The sequence below is a fragment of the Magnolia sinica genome, chromosome 17 (genome assembly GCF_029962835.1).
Source record: "Magnolia sinica isolate HGM2019 chromosome 17, MsV1, whole genome shotgun sequence".
In the NCBI taxonomy this organism is placed as follows: domain Eukaryota; kingdom Viridiplantae; phylum Streptophyta; class Magnoliopsida; order Magnoliales; family Magnoliaceae; genus Magnolia; species Magnolia sinica.
Genome location: NC_080589.1, coordinates 37981043 through 38002873, shown reverse-complemented (window position 1 = coordinate 38002873; position 21831 = coordinate 37981043). Strand labels below are relative to the sequence as shown.

The following is a 21831-nucleotide window of genomic DNA, read 5'->3' as shown; positions in this document are numbered from 1 at the left end:
ATCACGAGGCCTTAAGATACTTGAACTCTCAAAAGAAATTAAGCTCCAGGCACGCTAAGTGGGTTCAATTCTATCAAGAGTACACTTTTGTGCTTAAGCACAAGACCGGTGTAGAGAATAAGCCTGCCGACGCGTTGAGTCGTCGAGTCGCATTACTCAACTCCATGAACGTTGAAGTTACAGGCTTTGAGCGCATCAAAGAAGAGTATTCTGAGTGTCCAGATTTTGGGGTTGTGTATATGTCTTTATTAGAGAGTCCGTCAGGAGCTAACAGTGAGTATTTGATTTTGGACGGATATTTGTTTAGGAGTGACCGCTTGTGTATACCACGCACCTCCCTTCGCGATTTTCTTGTCTGGGAGTTACATTCAGGGGGGCTTGCAGGTCATTTTGGTCGTGACAAGACCATTGCCCTAGTGGAGGATAGATTTCATTGGCCAAGCCTCAAGCGGGACGTGGCCAAAATTATAGGGCAATATCGTACTTGTCAACTGGTAAAGCAGAGGAAACAGAATACAGGATTATATACACCTTTGCCAGTCCCATTCATCCCTTGGCAGGACATCAGTATGGACTTCATGCTTGGACTTCCCAAGACTATTCGAAAGCATGACTCCATATTCGTTGTCGTGGACCGTTTCTCTAAAATGACCCACTTCATTCCTTGTTCTAAGACCTCCGATGCCTCTCATGTTGCCAAGCTGTTCTTTAGTGAGGTTGTCAAACTGCATGGGTTACCAAAAACCATAGTGTCTGACCGTGACGTGAGATTCATGAGTTACTTTTGGAAGACACTATGACACATGATGAATACTAGGCTCCAATTTTCTTATGCCTACCACCCTCAGTCCGATGGCCAGACTGAGGTAGTTAATAAGAGCCTAGGAGTTTACTTCGATGTTTAGTGGGGGAGCATACCAGGACACAGGACGCCGTACTACCTGTAGCCGAGTTTGCATTCAATAGTTCTGTCAATAGGTCTACAAGTCTAAGTTCTTTTGAAGTCGTTATTGGTTGCAAGCCTAGGAAGCCTATTGATCTTGTCCCCATGTCATTCTCTCATAGGCCATCAGAGTCTGCAAAGTCTTTTGCGTATCACATACATTCATTACATCAAGAAATCAGGCGAAAGATCACTACTAGTAATGAGCATTACAAATTTTCTGCAGACCTACATAAACGTTTCAAAGAGCTCAATATTGGGGACTCTGTGATGGTCCGTATCAGGCCCAAGCGGTACCCTCCAGGGGCCGTTCGTAAGTTACACGCGCGTAGCGCTGGGCCCTTCAAAATTATAAAGCGAAATGGTCTCAATGCGTATGAGGTAGATCTTCCACCTTCCATGGGAATTAGTTCCACATTCAATGTGGAAGATCTAGTTGCTTTTCAGGGACCCACTGATACTTTGTTCGGCCTTTCGCCCACCCATCCTGATGTCCCAACCTTATCATTTGATCCATGGCCTCTTCCCGACCTTTCATCCCAGCCTCTGCCTCCCATACCTAGCCTTCACACACCCAGAGAGGAAATAGAGGATATCCTGGACCATGAGATAATTTCCACGTCGGTTGGCGAGTTTCAGAAATACCTAGTTAAATGGAAGTCATGCCTAGCTTCGGACAGTGCGTGGCTCACTGAGGAGGAACTTCAGAGACTTGATCCCGACATCCTAGAGCAGTTCAGGAGTTTTATTTCGCCAGTGGCGAAATCTTCACAGCTGGGGAGAGTTGATGAGGACATCGTGCACATGCACGCCCGCACACTACCACCCCTACGCACGTGCGTACATAGAAGGAGGACCCCACTATCGATCTGGCTCGATGACGACGTCCAGGGAGGGCTTCCTAGCTAGAATACAAGTTTTGGTTCAAAAAAATGGGCCCGTTAGTCAAGAAAGGCCCATCGTGGGATCTCATGATTGTGGCCCACTCGTCGGATTGATTTCATATTTTAGGTTTTGCTTATTGTTATTATTTAGAACATTGTGAACGCTTTAGATTTCTCTGTTTGGTTTTTATTTTAGTTTACTTCATCGCCAAGTAATAGGTTGCGCACATGGTGCGAGTTTTGGGGTATAGGATTTTCCCTATAAATAGGCACCCCTTGTAGTTCTTTTGATTCATTGAAGTTAATAAAAAATTCCTGCTTTATTTTTCTGCTCTCTTTGTGAGTTGTGGAAGAATTTAAAAGTGGATGCGAAACCCTCCCTTTTCGAAGGGCTAACTACCGTGGTGCGAAGCCACATCGATCCCAATTCACCCCCATCTTCCATCATCTTTTTTTTTCCATCTTCCTCCACCATTTGTACTTCGAATTTGTCCTTTTGTTGCGTCAGATTTCTTCATTACAGCAGGTTTCTAGATTTCGGCCCGCAGGCGAGTTGAAACTTCGGCGGAGCACCACGTATAAACCGTACATCGGATCGAGTTGAGATTTGAGGGTTTTGGAGTCCATCCCTGGCCGACCAAGGCCAAGGTGACCTTTTCTGAATAGTGGGCCCCACACACGTGCGGCCGGGATCACACGCACGTCCGTCTGGGCCATTGTTGCTGTCCACATGCGGGATTATCTTTTGGCTCAGGTTTTTATCCTCTTTTATCCTCTCATAGCCGTTTTTCATGAATCCTAACCGTAGATTACATGATCCCTAATTGATTTGCCCATTTTTATCACCTTAGGGTTCCTTGAATTGAAATTAGGGAATCCCTTGGATTAGGGACTGATTTTTATGCATGAGTAGTTGATTTTATTTCCCCTTGACATCTTTTGGTTTATAATTTTTATTGGTCCAGTCCTAGCCTGTGTCAGCTTGGACTCGCATAGATTCCCTTTTTTAATTGTATGTTTGGATTTTCATGTGGTACGTGGAATTTGTGTGATTGTTTCTGAATTGGTAGGATCTAAGCCTGAAATCTTGCATATCATATTTAATTTTCCATGTCTTGCATCAAACAGGTGTATGTACTGGCCTAGGAATCTCCTTAGTGCTCTCATTGGGTTGGACAAGAATGGAGAGGTCCTCAAAGAAGGTTACATTCGCACTAGTAAAGGCACGATGAGACACTGGATTAAAGCACTTGTACCATTTTTATGTGCTTGAGTACCCAAGGAAAATGCATTTGACAGATGAGTATCCAGTGTATCCATTGTCATTTCATTTTTCTGAACAAAGGCAGTAACATCTGTACACTCGTGCATGTAAATGAAATAGAATTGTTAGGAAATAACACCAAGTGTGGTGTTGGACCTTTAAGGATAGATGATGGTTGTCAATTGATCAAATGACAGGCTGCAAGGACCACATAACTCCAAAACAGTTTGGCACATTCACGTGGGTTAAGAGAGACTTTGCAACCTCAAGAAGATGCATGTTTTTCCACTTAACAACCTCATTTTATTGGGGTGTATAGGTACATGAGGTATGATAAGTATTATATTCTAATGTAAGATAATCACTAAAAGGAGCGAGACAAGTATTCCAAGGTGTTATCTGACCTAAGGCATTGGATAGTTTTGTTGAATTAGGTTTTGACTTTAGTGTGAAACAACTTAATTGCATCAAACACCTTTGATTGATCATGTATCAGAAACACCCATGTCATATGTAAAAAATCATCAATAAATGTAACAAAATATATGAAATCAAACAAACTAGGAATCCTCATAGGATCCCACACATTAGATGAACCAATGAAAATGGTGTGCAACTATGATTATCCAGTCTAGGAAGATATGAAAAATGATTATATTTGGCTAACCAACACAATCACACTTTGTTAAACTAACACCCTTTAATGAAGGAAGTAATATCTTTAAAGATTCAATGGAGGGGTGACCTAACCGGGCGTGCCACCATAGAGGTGTAAACTTACTTGCACTTAGTACAAGTCCTACTTGCTCTGGCACCAAATAGTACAGACCACACAATTCATGTCCCTGACCAATCATCTCATTTGTCTTGAGGTCCTGAAACACACAATGAGATGGATAGAAAGTTATTGAGCAATTCAAAGTTCTAGTTAATTCACCGATAGATAGCAAACTCAAAGATAAATTCAGAACATACAGAATAGAATATTGAACAACATTAGCAGTAGGTGATATATTTCCCTTAACGAGGACATTAGACACAAAACCATCAACAAGAAATAATGGAGCACAACGGGTTGAAGTATCTATAGTCGAAAAAGAGCTATGTTCCCTAAATCATCGGTGGATATGGAAGTTAGAAGTGTATCTCTAGTAGTATATTGACTGAGGAGCTTCTTAAGGTCTGCACGTGACGTGAGAGATCCACAATGTCATTGGTGTTGGTAGAGTCGTCCCCAATTATGTTGGAGTCTCCAGTATAATAGACTACCAAATTGGCATGATGGGATGAATGGGCCCTAGTCTTCTGAAGCAAATCCCAATTATAACTATACGGTTTTTCTTCTTGCAGTAGACACAAAAACTCTGCTATCAGTTTTTGAAGTATTCGCTACAAGTTGCGTTGGCCAGGGATACAGAAATAATATTGATAATATTGCTGATAACCAGAAATGGGGGAAACATTGGGAAAACATGGGGAAAATGGTGGAATTTTTCAGAAACTTCAAGAGATGCTAAAATATGCATATTTGCATATGTAGGAATAAAAAAATTGTAGAAAGAATGCATACATAATAACTTTCCATTTTATGGGGGCCTAAAAGCATGTGTTTTTTAAAGAAACCAGTCCAACCATCCCATCAATCCCATCAATGTCATTGGTGTTGGTAGAGCCGTCCCCAATTATGTTGGAGTCTCCAGTATAGACTACCAAATTGGCGTGATGGGATGAATGGGCCCTAGTCTTCTGAAGCAAATCCCAATTATAACTATACGGTTTTTCTTCTTGCAGTAGACACAAAAACTCTGCTATCAGTTTTTGAAGTATTCGCTACAAGTTGCGTTGGCCAGGGATATAGAAATAATATTGATAATATTGCCGATAACCAGAAATGGGGGAAACATTGGGAAAACATGGGGAAAATGGTGGAATTTTTCAGAAACTTCAAGAGATGCTAAAATATACATATTTGCATATGTAGGAATAAAAAATTGTAGAAAGAATGCATACAAAATAACTTTCCATTTTATGGGGGCCTAAAAGCATGTGTTTTTTTAAAGAAATCAGTCCAACCATCCCATCAATCCCATCAATGTCATTGGTGTTGGTAGAGCCGTCCCCAATTATGTTGGAGCCTCCAGTATAGACTACCAAATTGGCGTGATGGGATGAATGGGCCCTAGTCTTCTGAAGCAAATCCCAATTATAACTATACGGTTTTTCTTCTTGCAGTAGACACAAAAACTTTGCTATCAATTTTTGAAGTATTCGCTACAAGTTGCGTTGGCCAGGGATATAGAAATAATATTGATAATATCGCCGATAACCAGAAATGGGGGAAACATTGGGAAAACATGGGGAAAATGGTGGAATTTTTCAGAAACTTCAAGAGATGCTAAAATATACATATTTGTATATATAGGAATAAAAAATTGCAGAAAGAATGCATACATAATAACTTTCCATTTCATGGGGGCCTAAAAGCATGTGTTTTCGTAAGAAATCAGTCCAACCATCCCATCAATCCCATCAATCCATCTAATCATCCACCCTTCCATCCAAACATTCATCGATATTTTATAATATTGACAACATGATATTTTGTTGAGAAATCGTTGACAACCAGAAAGGAAATAAAAAAGGATAAAAGGGAAACTTGCCTTGGACCCATAGATCTGAAAATCAGTATCGTATCGGCCTAAAAGCATGCATACGTAATAACTTTCCATTTTATGGGGGCCTAAAAACATGTGTTGTCGTAAGAAATTAGTCCAACGATCCCATCTATCCATCTAATCATCCAACCTTCCATCCAAACATCCATCGATATTTTAGAATATCGACAACACTATTTTGTTGAGAAATTGTTGACAACAAGAAAGGAAATTAGAAAGGATAAAAGAGGGGAAAATTGTGTTGGACCCATGAATCTGAAAATCGGTATCTTATTGGCCGATACAAGCATATTGTGTCCGTATTGGATCGATAAGATAAGCGATACGAGGCTGTATCGGTCGTATCGGAAACGGTCGCCCCATATTGGTCGATACTACCTGTATCGGTACCGATATACTATATCCATATTGGTCAAACCGATACGGGTATAAAAAGGGCAAAACACCCATTTTTTATCCCTTTTTGATCTCTCTCCCTTATTTCTCCTTCAAGCCTTCGAATCACTCAAATACATAATTGAATAAGGATTTTCGGTGCCATTAACAGCTACTTGGAGTCTTTAATTTAATTTAATTAATTTATTATTATTATTTTAATATGTTGAAACTTGAAATGTAATGCATGTCTAGGGGGAGTATTTTGCATCAGATCTAAATCAAATCTTATTAGTGATTTAGTTATTGTTGAGGAAATTGAAGTTGGGGACCCGATTTGGGGACAATCAAAAATTTGTTTGATTTTTAAGATTCTTTTCTCCTTGTTTTAAAATTTCAAATTGAATTTGTAATTAGTTAATGATGCATTATATATGTTTAGTTTCTTCGTTGATGATGCAAATTGACAACACATTTTCTTTATTGTTTGTGGCTTTGTGGCTTATGCAGACTACAAAGTGCCATAGATATTATCTTGTCTAGTCTACTCTACTATTGTGTATTGAATTGGATTGGCAATTGTTGTATTTGTTGGGGATGGCTGGGAATGAGAATGAAGATGTAGGGTGGAAGTATGGTGTAAGGATAGGTGGGAGCGTACAATAAATTATGTGCGAGTTTTGCAGCAGGAGTGAGCGGGGGTGTGACCCAAAAGGGTCAAGTTTCAAGGTGTCCAAGTGTCCCTCAGGCAGTAAAGGAGGAGATGAGGAAGAACTTAGAAAAAAAATTAAAGGTAAAACGGCAATGAGGGAGAGAGAAGAAGGCTACGCTTGATGCATGTGAAGTAGAGGTGTTTGAGGAGTCTACGCTACTGCCTGATGAGGATATTGAGTTAGGAGAGGATTCAGATTTGTGAGGAGGGAAAGTTTACGATCTTGACATGATGATGAGGAGCGTCGTCCAATGTTTGGGAGGACTAGTTCAGTTCGTGATGTAGGTGGGGAGAACGGTAATGGTGGTGGGCATGATAATAGAGGATTATTTAGAAGCGTTGGGGCGGGGTTACGTCGTGTTTTTAGCATGTGACAACAAGAGCTAGAATCTCCTCAGCGCGCGCCCTAATGATGAGAGGGAGTCACAAGTACTTCCTGGTGATGAAACAGTGTTTAGAAAGGTAACTAGCATGTAAAAGAAATTGAAATACATATGGTTAAAACAAATAGTGGATAATCTTGGAAAGACAGTTGCAAAGTTGTTCTTGCACAATAGTATTCCTCCACGTGTTGTCGATTGTCCATACTTTTAGATGTTTGTGGATGCGGCAGTTGATGTGAGACCCGGGGTTAAAGCGCCCAATTCTTATGACATAGATTCGAAGTATTCAAATGAAGTGTACAATGAAGTGTGGACTTATATACAATCATTTAGAAGCATATGGGCGAGTAGAGGATGCACAATCATACGTCGTGGTTGGACTGTCCCAACCAAATTGAGTATGATAAATTTCATACTCTACTCTCACAGTCTCACTTGGGTTTAGTCTTTATTAGAGCCATCGATTCATCTGATGAAGTGAAGAATGCTGATTATATATTTGGCCTAGTGGATAGAATGATAGAAGAAATTGGGGAGAGTAATGTGGTGTAGGTTGTCACTGATAATGAGCAATCATGTAAGGTGGCAGTAAAATATCTTATGGCGAAGGGGTCTCATCTATTTTGGTCACCTTATGCAACACATTACATTGATTTCATTCTTGAGGATGTTGGGAAGAAGCCTAATGTGTCAATACTGGTTAAAAAGGCTAGATTGATTACAGCATATATTTACAATCACAATTGGACAATTGCTCTTATGAAGAAATTCATAGGTGGGCGAGAGTTGTTGAAGCATGGGGCGACTAGATTCACCATAAATTTCATAGCCATGGAGAGTTTGTACACTCATAGAGGGGCACTTAGCGAGATGGTTGCATCTCGGCAATAGATCAACTCGAAGTATGGACAAAAGATAAGTGGCACGCCTATGGAGATGTGTGCGATTATAAGAGACAACAAGTATTAGAGAAAGTCTAAGAAATTATGAAAGCAATGGAACCTTTGATTAAGGTTCTTTGACTAGTGGAAAGTGATGATAGGCTGATGATGGACCTTTTTTTTATGAAGCTATAGACAAAACAAAGTTGTCCATTAAATGTGATTGTAAATACTACAAGGATTATTGGAAGCTCATGGATAGGCACTCGAATAAACAACTTTACCCTGATCTCCACGCAGCAGGTAAATATAAGTTACTGTGATTAAATTTAGTTATTTATTATTATTATTTTTTTCCTTCGGTTCTTTATGTAGTGTTGATAATTTGATATGTTCTATCGTTCACTTTTAATAAACTTGTAGGCTTCTTTTTAAATCCACAATTCTGATATGCGACTACATATAAAGAAGCTAATGAGATTACTATCAGTTTGAGAATGCCATAAAAATGTTGGAGCCAGACGTTAACCGACAAGTTGATGCTACTGATGAAATAAGTTAACAATTACTTACATATGTCGATTATATAGTGCAGAGTCTGAGACTTGTGGTACTTATTATTAGCTACTATTTCATAGGTAGAGATGTATGAACTACCAATGGGTAGTTTTGGAGATATACTTGCATGAGTTGTAATGCAAAGAACCAATTTAGGTAGAGATGTAAAGTTATAAATTATAAAGTATGTTTTTTTAAATTTAATAAACTAAATAACTGATATATGATATATTTCTTTGTTATCTATCCAACTCATTGGTGGGTCAATTATGGAGAAAGTGCATCTACACTGTAAGAATACTGCAATTAGAATCTTGAATCAATGTTCATCATATGCTAGTTGTGAAACAAATTGGAGCACTTTCGCCCCCATCCACACTAAGTAACGGAATCGATTAAAAGAGATAAAGGTGTAAAGAAATGTGTTTATCCACTATAATGTGAGGCCGCGTTTGAAAAACATAAAGAAAGTAAGAGGACAAGTTAACAACTAAGTGCAATATTGTCCAATAAATTTGGACTATATTTTTGCTGAAGACGATCATCTTCTTCCATGGCTTGAACAAATGGAGAGACAAGCAACCTAAAGTGAGAAACTTGAATATCCAAAACTCGTTGCAAAAACCGCTCAGAGCCATCCTCTAGAGTTGATTATTGAAAAAGATGACGAAGGTTAACGTAGTAGTAGTGCGACTTATACTGATCGCCAGTGTTTGTAATGTCAATAATATCAGCCAATATTATCATTATCGCTAGCCAACGATACGATATCTATTTGAAACCCCTCAGAAAAAAAATTAAAATTTTGAGTATCGTGTGATATAATATCGCACGATATCGCACAATTTTTAGCGATATGACAAATATTATTTGCAGATTTATCCCTTTATCCACGGATTTTATCCCATACTCACGGATCTACAACAAATTTTGTTAGACTCACGGGCTTGCATAATTACCAAAAAAAAAAAAAACTGGGAAATGATTTCAATTTATAAGGGATTTCGGTACATGTGGAAGGAGATTGTGTGATCAGAAGTAGAAATCGGTGGGCCACTCAATCGATCCTTTCGTTTCGCCGTAAGGTCCATAATCTCGATTTCCTTTCTTTCTTTCTTTTTTTTTTCCTTCAAATAGAAGCTAGATTCAAATTGGCCAGGAGATTTCAGCAAGATATTTGCAAAAAAAAAAAAACCCTAAATATTTGGGTTTAATTGAGAAGAAATGGGATTTTTGGAGAGATTTTAGGGTTCCGGTTCTTCCGGAACCCTTTCCTCTTTCGAAAATGGGAGCAGATTATTTAGCGATGGGTTTGAGTAGTGAGATTCGCTACTGAAGTGACGTCACCAAGTTTTGTGGGCCCCACCATGATATATGTGTTGTATCCACACCGTCTATCATTTTGGAGAGATCATTTTAGGGCATGAAACAAAGAATGAGGCAGATCCAAAGCTCGAGTGGACCCCACCACAGAAAACAGTGGAGATGGTGTGCCCACCGTTGAAACCTTCCTAAGGCCCATCATGAGGTTTATTTGAGATCTAACTTGTTAAACACAGACATGAACGATGGGAAAACATAAATAGCAGCTTGATCGGAAACTTCTGTGGCCCCCTAGAAGTTTTTAATGGTGGCATTCAATCCTCACTGTTTTATGTGGTGGGGCCCACTCGATCTTTGGATTTGCTTCATCGCTTGGCTCATGCTGTAAAATGATCTCTCCAAAATGATGGACAGTGCGGATACAACACATACATTATGGTGGGGCCCACAACTATTACAGACGGACATGAATTTCCTGTTAAAGCCTTTCATAGGAAGTTCCTGTTCGAGGATGCTGGGTGGGGCCTACCACCATGTTTTGGAGAAATCAACTCCGTCCATCCATTTTTCAAGGTCAGTTTAGAACATGCGACCAAAAATTAGGTGGATCCAAAACTCAAGTGGGTCACATGAGAGGGAAAATTGGGGAAAGAAATTTCTACCGTTGATACCTTCCTAGGCTCCACCTTGATGTTTATATGTCATCCAAACCGTTTATAAGGTCATCCCCACTTGGACCCTATACAAAGGAAACCTATTATGTGCACTTCTTACATGAGCACCCGTGCGCACCTTTGCACACCTGTCATGGGCACATAATCTGAATGGTCCACGTGATGCAACACCCCCTAAAACCTCACAAGCCCAACTTTCAGCCCGATGCAAAACCCCGGTGGGCCATGTTAAAAGGAAATAGTTTCCTCCCTTGATTTGCATTTCTCTTTGCTATGGCCCACTAGAGTTTTGGATTAGGCTGAAAATTGGGCCCATAGAGTTTCAGGGGGTGCTGCATCATGTGGACCATTCAAATTCCGTGCCCATGACATGTGTGCAAAGGTGCTCACAAAAGAAGTTGCACAAGTGAGCATTCCTCTCTCTCTCTCTCTCTCTCTCTCTCTCTCTCTCTCTCTCTCTATATATATATATATATATATCAACACTAGAACAGTTGGTTGCTAGGACAACATTCTTACCAAAGAATGGTCCAATGCACCACTGAATACATGGTCAAAATACAAACTGATACGCGACGCCGTATCGTATCATTTATCCCCGTGGCTGATACTGTCATTCAGAACCATGGTGGGACCCGCCCACTAATGGTTGCCCACAAGTGGGCCCCACGGTCTCATGTCCACCACATCTGCATGCAACAATGGAATCAGCCACTTTGAGGTCTTCTTGACAGCGAAGATCATAGATAGGCCTGCTAATGAAAGTGTTCAGAATGCTTCCCATATTCATCCATGGATCATACCAAAAGGTCTTTCTTTCATCACCAATAAAGTACGCAATGTAAGGTCTGACTTTCTGCCTTAATTGCAAAATATCTTTCCATATAGCAGATGGGTTTAGAGGGGTTTTTACAGTCTATATGATCTAGTTTCTCTGATATTTAGCGCGAACCTAGACAGTGCAGATCATCGAGTGGCCTGAGATGAAGTCCCAAAACTGTTTGGATTGAGGCTTCATTCTGCACTCTTTATGTTTTGATTCCCAGGCCTCCCTTTTGGAAAGCATGGCAGATATCTTTTCCATGGGATAGCTGAATCAAGCAGTTGTCCCAATCAGCCCATAAGAGTTTCAGAATAGATTTTTCAATGAGATTGATAATACCAACTGGGAGAAGAAAAGCAGCAGCCCTTTATATGGCAATAGAAGAGGGGGAATTTCATTAAGATCTATCTACCAGCAGATAAGAGGAGCTTTGATTTCCAGCATTGGAGCTTCCAACAAACCTTGTCCAAAATGTTAATGCAATAGGCAGCCTGTAACCTTCGAGTAAGAAGGGGCAGCTCAAGAGATTTTATTAGGAGAGTGCCTTCCAGGATTTGAAAATATTAAGGGCCTGTTTGGATTAGCCACTACAGCTGTAATGTGCTGTGAATGGGCAATGATTATCATTACCACCGGAGTTGGAAGTAAAACGGGGTATTCGCTGTACATTACACCACTCTCGCAGGTCCACTTCCGATGATGGATATATATATGTAAACAACTACCGTGGTTGGATACATGTGGATGTAAATTCTTCAATATGTGTTATATCCACACCATCTATCCATTTTGCAATATCATTTTAGGACGAGTTCAAAAATGAGGCAGATCCAAATCTCAAGTGGACCACACCACAGAAAGCAGTGAGTATTGAACGCGACCATTTAAAACTTCTTGGGGTCCACAGAAGTGTTGGATCAAGCTGATGTTTATGTTTTCCCTTCATCCAGGTTTGTGTGACCTTATGAACAGGTTGGATGGCAAATAAACATCATGGTGGGCCACACCGTTATTTGTGTTTTCCCTTCATCCAGGTTTGTGTGACCTTATGAACAGGTTGGATGGCAAATAAACATCATGGTGGGCCCTAGGAAGGTTTCAACGGTGGGCATCTGTCCCCACTACTTTCTACGGTGTGGTCCACTTGAACTTTGGATCTGCCTCATTTTTTGGTTTCATGCCTTAAAATTATCTTGCAAAATGGATGGATTGTGTGGATATAACACATACATCATGGTGGGGCCCACAAAACTTTGCCACATCAACACACCTCCACGATCCACGTCTCTGCGCCGATTCAGAAGGATTACCATGATTTGATAGCTTGGCTCTATCCAATCAATGGTAAATTGTTGTGATGTGAGTTTTCCACCAAATTACGGTGGTAGTAAGTGATCCAAACGGGCCCTAAGAATTTTATTCTCAGAATCCACCCCTTAAAGAGAAGAAGCCACTGCTTTTACCATAATTTACTTCCAGCATAGATTGAAGATGGAATTCATGAAACACTTCTTTAAGACTAGTAATGGATTTGATATACAATCTAGGATAGACCATAAGGTCATTTGTGAACATGAATGGGAGACAGTTACTCCACCTTTGGAGAAAGGAAATCTAATCATACCTAAACTTGGAACATATGAGAGAAGTAAGCTGATTTGATCTTTATCCTTGCAAAGCTGCCATTAAAGTGTGTGTGTGTGTGTACCTGATCTGATCTTTATCCCTGTAAGGATAAATTAGAGAAAATCAAGTTTGGTTGCTGGACATATGAGTGCAATTCTTGATTCCATCGAAGCTAGTTCGATGCCATCGAAGGTCGGGCGATCTCCTCGATGGATTGACGCAGATGGTCGTTGGCAGTTTCCAAATTCGAATCGAACTTGGCCATCTATCTTAGATGCCATCGAAGTCCCATCGAAGCTGCGTAAACTGCGAAAAATTGAGGCGGTTTCAATGTCGGTCCAATCATAGCCTATATAAAGGGATCTTCTAAGTCTTTCAAGGCACGAATTGGGGGTTGGAAGAGTAGAGCAAGGAGTGGTGCTGCTGTAAGGAGTTCTCCTTCCTCAATCTTCTTCTTCCAGTTAGTTTTTCATGTTTTTCTTTAAGAGTTTTAGTTTAATCATGTCTATGGTTAACTAATCTCTTAGCTAGAGCTAAGAGGTGAAGCTTGTAGTTTATTTTAATGTTTTTCTTACTTTGATTCAAGTTTATGATCTTAATATAGGATATTTCATAGTTTATGGTTTGAATAAAGGAGTATTTTGGGATATACTTTGATCTATCGTTGACTCCGAGCACGGTGGATACTCTCATTCTTCTTCTAGTTAGTTTTTCATGTTTTTCTTTAAGAGTTTTAGTTCAATCATGTCTATGGTTAACTAATCTCTTAGTAGAGTTAAGAGGTGAAGCTTGTAGTTTATTTTAATATTTTTCTTACTTTGATTCAAGTTTATGATCTTAATGTTGGATATTTCATAGTTTATGGTTTGAATAAATAAATATTTTTGGATATACTTTGATCTATTGTTGACTCTAGGCACGGTGGATGCTTAGGAACTTTATGAATACTTTCTTATCTGATTTGTGATTGTTCGATTTGTGGAATTCTTTGATCTACAATTGACTAAGGGCATGGTAAATGCTTTGAACACTCTACAATCAATTCAATAAGACTGTTATATATGGAACCAATTCTATGAATGTTCAGAATCTGTTTTGAATATATTTATGATGTTTTAACCGCTCTATCATCCAATTGGATAGATTAGGACTTCAATTCCAGTTGAAGTATTGATTGAATCAAGTGAGATTGCATTAAGATGACTGCAAGTGGATCCTTGGCACTCTAGTTTTCCATTACATTGATAGTTTCAGTACATCACAACATTCTTCTTAAATCCCAGATTTACTTTAGTCTTTGATTCTAATTCTTAAAGTAGTTAAGAAAATCACAACACATACCGTCCCTGTGGGTTCGACCTCGGTCTCACCGAGATTATTACTACTTCGCAACCTTACACTTGGGGTACAAGCGAATAGTGGTCCTAACAAATCATATGTTATCAGCAATGCTTTGGTTTGCAACAAAGGCTGATTGGGATGGGCGGATCAAAGTGGACATGGCTTCCTAGAAAAACTATTCTAGGGTTAAGGAAATTAGGGGATTTGGGAATTAGGGTTTTTTTTTTTTTTTTTTTTGGAAATTGGGGGTTAGGGTTTCGTAGGAAATTGGGGATTGGAGCTTTAGGCTAGGGTTTATAAGGTAGGAGGATGGATTGGAGAAAGATAAGAAAACAGAGGGAAGGGGCTGATCGTACGGTCGTATGGCCCTATCCGCACGTATGAGGCTGATGAGGATGGTTTGGATTTGGTGGAGTGAGGGCTAGGAAAAGATGAGTTTAGGGTAACATGTTTAGGTTTAGAGTAAATAGAAAAAAGGAATCTAGGGTTTATGGAAGAAAAATGGGAAAGGAAGTTTCGAGAAGAAGATGAGAATGAAAGGAAAAAAAAAAAAACCTTGTGCTTGTAGAGAATGAGAGATGAGGAAGAGGATAACTAGGCTTTCACACCTTTTGATTCACACCAAGTAGCCTCTTTTCATAAGAGGATCTCAAATCACATGAGAGAAGAAGCTTTTCCAAGCAAAAAGAGTTTTTTTTTTGTCCCCAGCAATAATAATGGGCTTCGGCTGGATGTGCATTTTCACAAAAATACGCCTCACTTAAAAAAAAAAAAACATGCCTTCTACGTCCCATAATGCAATAGAATGGAAATAACTCATCATAAACTATGAATAACTATAAAAATATATAAAATTAGCTAATCCTAATGCTAATGATCAAAGTGATCAAGGATCATAGTGATACAATTGCTCGATCGAAGGATCCACACGATTCAACGGTCCAATCGTCGTATCCTCTCGATCCAACGGTCAAAACTCCTCAAATAAGCATCCTACATGCATCTTCCTAGTGTAGGGTCTTTGAAGATGCACGATCATGCATGTATGGTCTTCAAGTCCTTAGTCTGGCCCACCCGGGCCCATGTACAAGTCATCGAGCCAAAGAGAAGGCTGGGCTGATCTCCTTCTCATTTGGTATACTCTAAATGGTCGGATGTCCTCATTAGAATTCTTTTAGGGGAAGAGGCTGCATCTGATTTTGGGATTAATGCAAAATGAGTAGCATTGATGAATTTCAAAAGTTTAACAGAGTTGAAGAAGGATGGACTGCTTGAATAGTATCTGCCTAAATGGTATTATAGGCGACTCTAAAGAAGTTACTATTGAAACCGTCAAGGCCTGGGGATTTGTATGAATTCATTAAATTGGAGATGTCCACCACTCTGGCAATTTCCTTGTTAGTAGCAGGTCTGCATAACTGGGGTCCATTGAAGGCTTATTTCTAGCTTGGGACAGGGGTGGGGTTGGGAAAAAGGGAAGGGTGATGTGGTGGTTAGCTCTTTTGGCAGGCATATGAGCTCTATGGGGGCAGGGGAATAATTGATGTTTCTAGAATCAAAGTGGTTTGGTGTTGGAGGCCTATGGTAGGGAAAAATTATATGTTCAGGGTTGGGCCTCAAGTATAAAGGCCGTTAACGAGTGTACCCTTTCCTTGTTGTGGTGGTATTCGCGGATGTTATCTACCTTAGATCCCTATCTTTGACTCTCTTTTTCTAATTAAATTTCATAATCTTTCAAAAAAAAAAAAAAAAAAAAAAAAGAAGGAAAGAAAGCAAAAAATAGCAGGTTTGCACAGATTTTGAGTTCCGGTAGGGTTCAATTTCTCTGCAGATTCAGATGATGAAGATTGCATTCAGCCCTGTGAAAATTTGAAGTAGTTGATGAAACAATTAGCAGGGTAGTCTTGAAGAAGATTGCTGGTGGGATCATCAGTCAACTAGATCCTGTTTCTGGCCTGCCTGATTTTAACTGAAGCACTTGTTGAATTTTGGCCTCTTCAAAGCAGCAGAGCTGGTTGATATAGCTTATTTGTCTTTTTTCTTCAGCTGCTAGAGCTTCATTCATGGGATTGAGGATAAGCGTTCTCTGAATTTCATCTAGGACTTTCCAAGCAAAGATTCAACCTTCTTTTGATGGGAGGTATTTCTGCAGCCAGCAATGAGAGCCTTTTTAACATTACAGAACTTGCAAGTAACCTTATACATGTGTGAAACTTCTCTTTGCTGAGGGGAAGATGTGGTTTGATCCCTGCTATGCACATATCGTACGGAAACTCTATAGAATTCATAACTGTCTCACTGGAATCTTTTTCCTTGCTCCAGTACTTGAAGAACCTGTAGTGGGCTTTCAGAAATGGTTCCAAAGAAGATAATCCGAGCAACTGAGAGCACTGATCTGATAGGCTATTGGTAAGAGACTGGCAATTGAGCATTATTCTGGACTATTGAAGAATAGTGTTAACAAACACTTGGTCCAATTTGAGATAATCAAGAGTAATCCAAGGCCCAGAGATTCGAGCGGGAAGTCTTTGAATGTCACTCTAAAATGTTCCATGCTCGTGAGAATTAGCAGCATAAACAACAAAAAGTGCATGGTCTGCATTCACTTGGGGATCAGAAATTTTCAATGCGTAAATTTCTCCACCAAATATTCAACTCAAAACGCACCAAGAAACACAATCCCAAAAGAATTTGGGGCAAAAACGCCTCCTTTTTTTTTTTTTCTTTTTTTTTTTTTTTTGTTTTTTAAATTTTGGACTTTGTTTTTTCCTTCTAATTTTCAACTGAATAGTGCAGAGAACATTTTGTTGATTGATATGTTGAATTTACAACAGCATATTCTTGCAGATATATTGTGATAATATTGATTTTGTGATAATATGTTGGCATGTATTGATGATATGATCATTGGTGCCAAGTAATTTATATATTAGCCTCATAGTTTCGGCTCAATACATTGGACACTGACAAGTGCATCCCAGCATTCTTTACAGACCACTTACAAACATGCACAATTGCGCACATTTCAGATATTTAAACGCACATTAGGTGCATGACAATTTTCAAGATATGGGTTGTATGTCTCATCATTTTGAAAATTGAGGAAAATCGTGATGCATTTCTCGGTCAATTCACTTCTCTTTTTATGTTTATATCTGTTCTAACACCTTCAAAGTTTCATTAAACCGACATCCCACATCTTGATGATGTCAAATGATTTCATAAGTAACAATAGATGATAACTTACAAATAGCTTCTCATGCTTTTTGTTAAATAGAATCGTCCACCTCCAAATATATATGTAATTGACACATAATGTAAACCTACGTTCTGTTAAGTGTATGTTGTATTTTAGCTTCTGCTATTGCTAATAGTATGATGCTTTTAAGGAGTTGGATGCCAATGAAGAGTGATATCCAATGCATTGATGAGTTTCAATTGATAATGATAGAAAATAACAAAGAAATATCTTCTTATGCTTTTATTTAAGTAGTTCAACAGATGATCCATCCTCCTAATATGTATGTAACAGACACATACTTGTATGTTGTCCTACGTTCTGCAGAGTGTATGTTGTGTTTCGGCTTCAGTTGTTCCTAATAGTCTAATGATTTTAGGGATTTAAAGCTATTGGGATGTGAAATGCTTACAAGTTTCATGTATGGCAACCATTCTAATTACTAGTATCTTGGTGAGATTCCGAAAGGTACCAAAAGCAATGTTAAACCTTCTGGGTAAATTTTCTTACCTATTCTTCATCTGTGGATCTTTCTATTAGTTTTCAACATTACTTATTTAGATATTGTATCACAAGTCTTGTAACTCTTGTTCTCATTATTTAGTCTCTCTGCAATTTTCCAACGATGGACGTCAAAGATCTGCATTAGTTTTGTTTATATACTGCTTCAGTGTTAATCATATGGATGTTAGGCTGAATTGCAGTCGAAATTTTCTGTATTAGAGTTTTCTTTTCTCCATTCTTGAAGCACTAGAAAGGTGAGATTTTCTTGAAGTGTCTAATTTCTTAATGCCATTAACTCGTTCTTCTTGTTTTATGTCATGGTATTTATTCTGGTTCTTCCACACTTATTTAATCAACAAAACAACTTCACATTACTTCTTTTCTTGTAGATTAGTTACATAGCAAAGCGAAGGAGGAGAGAGAAGAATGGATGAAAATAGAAGAAGAAAGTTAGAGGGAATAAGGGAGTTAGGGTTGGGTGGATGGGCTCTACCCTCTCCTCACTTTTATTAAGATTAAGATGAAATTACATCTGGTACTCCACACAATGAAGAGCGCGCACACACACACACACATTAATCATTTATTTCTCTTCACTCCCCCTTAAGCTAGTGCATAGAGTTAGCCATCCCACCTTAGACAAGATAGTACAAAAAGCTAAGTACAATTTGAAGATTTGGAAAGATGTCAGTAAGTTGATAATCAGATCTAACAAAGGACATGGTGAAATATTTTGAAATCACTTTTTCTCAAACAAAACGATAATCCACTTTGATATGCCTTGTGTGATCAAGGAACACTAGATTGTTGGCAATATGAATAGTGCTTGATTATCGCGATGAAGAGGAATTGGCACTGGAGGAAAAACCCATTTCGCAAAACAGAAAGTACAACCATACAAGTTTACAAGCTGTGTTAGCCATTGCCAATATTCAGACTGTAATGATGATTGAGCAACAACCTTTTGCTTCTTGCTTATCCGAGTGACCAAATCACCACCAATAATTGTGCAATATCTAGTCGTGTACTTCCTATCATCAAACAGTGTTGGCTAGTCACCTCCAAGTGATCATTGTTAGAGTACAAAGGAATTTTGCTTGGAGAAGGTTTTAGATATTGTGAAATTTGATAGGTAGCCTCATGATGATGGGCGTGAGTAGCATGCATGAAATGAAATATTGGGCGTGTGGTTGTCATGTAAATCAGCCATCTCACAGGACGCTGAGATATTGTGAAATCCAATAAACAACCTCAAGATATGGGCATGCGGAGCATGCATGAACTGAGTCAACTGACTAACCATACTAACATGCATAAGCAATATTGGGTTGCATGATTGTCAAGAAAACCAACCATCCCACAAGACTCTAATGCAAACCCAGGTGAGGAAGAACTTCTCATCTTTTCTCTTGTCATACGAACCCCCAGCATATATTTTCTTTCAACTGACTCTTGATCGTTTGAATTTTGTCATCACTATTTCCCATCGACATAAATCATCAACAAAGACTACAGTAACTGTGCTAGTCTCATCGCATTTGTTGATGAAAATGAAGTGATGAGACACTTCATAGAAATCCAAATCCTACAACTATAGTGCTGACCATCTCTGACCATCTCAAACTAGGCTCATGGCGATTGCTTAAGGCCATAAATATCCATTCTTTAAGCGGCACACTTTCCCTTTGTCATGGGCAGAGATGAGGCCTGGAGGAGCATTCATATACAGCTTTTCATGTAGATCATGAAGAAATGTATCTTTAACATCCAACTGAGCTACTAAGGATTTGTCGCAATGAAAAGGAAAACTTGGAAAGAATTTAGTTTAGCCACAGGAGCAACGGTTTGTTCAAAGTCCACCCCATTTTATTGAGAGTACCCTTTGGCTAGAAGCCAAGCTTTATATTTATCGACCAAACCATCCATATTATACGATAGGGTATATATGCATTTGCACCCGACTTTTTACTTCCCCTTTGGCTTTTCAACTAGATCCCAGCTACCTTGCTTCTTGATAGCTGCCATTTCTTCCAACATGGTTGTTTGACGATTCTTAGCTTTGCCATTTGAAATGAAGCATTTAGGGTTGTTAAAGTACTTGTTGGAATTGAAGTGTCTCACTCAAAACATGGAATCATTTTATACCAACATAAATATGTGCTAGATTTTCTTTCAGAGGTTATCTTACTTGTTGCTTGTCCTGTTGATATACCTATGAAAGTAAATCGTAAGTTGCATGAGAGACAATGAAACGAAATTGATAATCTAGGCATGCATCGTCATTTAGTGAGTCATCTAATTTATCTCAATTTTATTTGTCCCGACATCCCTTGTGTTGTTGGAATTGTCAACTAGTTTATGCAACGACCTTGCATTATTATCTTGAAGAAGTCTCGAGTCTTTCATTACTTGAAAGTTGCATCTAGTCATGGTCATCTCTATTCAAATCATGCTCATTTATATATCAATGGTTTATGCGATGTCAACCAAGCTGGCTTCTCCTCCAACCGATGATCAACCACAAGGTATTGCATGTTTGTAGGAGGAAATCTACTTTTTTAGAAAAGTAAAAAGAAATTTGTTGTTGCTCGCTTCTTTCATTGATCTCATTTTTTTTTCCTAGTTCCCTCTAGTTATCACTCTTAATCCATCTAATATGATCTAGGTCCCTACCCTTGGTCTTTTTCATTTTTTCAAGTTGGAAGACACCTTTCTCACATTTTCTTGTCCCCAATCTATTGTAAAGATTATCATTAGCCTTACCTTTAACCTCACTTATTACTTTCTTAGTAGTCTTTTTGGCATTTATGTGTTGTTCAAAATTTTCTCATTTCTAGTCCCTTGCCAAGCTTTGAAACATGAACGTGTCTCATGAATAGTTTTTCATACAACGTCATTCCATCATCAAGTTTCTTTATATGATTGGCTTTTACGTCAAGATGCTCTTAAAACATCTTTTGACACTTCCTTGATGTGCTTAGCATACTCATTCTACATAATATTTACTTCTCAACATTCCACTATCTTGCTTCCATCAATTTATTCCTAAATAACATTGTTTTCTCTCAATTAAGTTCCACCACCTAGTATTTGTACACCTATTAATTTCCCAATTGCTTTCTTTCAATTTTTTTGGGATGCGGGGAAGTATGATTTGATCAATTTTATTTATGAATTTTTTGATTTGGGTCATTTGGCTTCAGAGTTTGGGGTGACATTTATTGCCTTAATTCCTAAAAAAGAAGAGGTGGAGTGCTTTTGAGGGATTATAGGCCGACTAGTCTCTTAGGGGCCATACAAGATCTTTGTAAAGATTATGGCTTCGAGATTCAGCTATGTTCTAAATGAGGTGGTTTCAAGATCTTAAGGGGCATTTGTGAAAGACATGTAGATCACGAATATCATACTTATAGCTCATGGCTATATTGATTTTTATAAAAGAAAATGATTAAAAGCTATATATGCAAGCTAGATATTGAAAAGGTGTATGATCACGTTGATTGGAACTTCCTCGATTATATGTTACAACGGTTGCGATGTGGTGAGAAATGGAGGGCTTGGATGCAAGTGTGTATTCGTTTGCCGAAATACTCAAGTATTGATAAATGGTGTTTCCAGTGGATACTT

The 21831-nt window shown here is 38.8% G+C and overlaps 1 pseudogene; it reads left to right on the top strand.

The window, feature by feature from the left end:
• Positions 1-16635, top strand: part of LOC131230646 (3-dehydrosphinganine reductase TSC10A-like) — a 40263-nt pseudogene extending 23628 nt beyond the window's left edge.
• The last annotated feature ends 5196 nt before the right edge of the window (positions 16636-21831 follow it).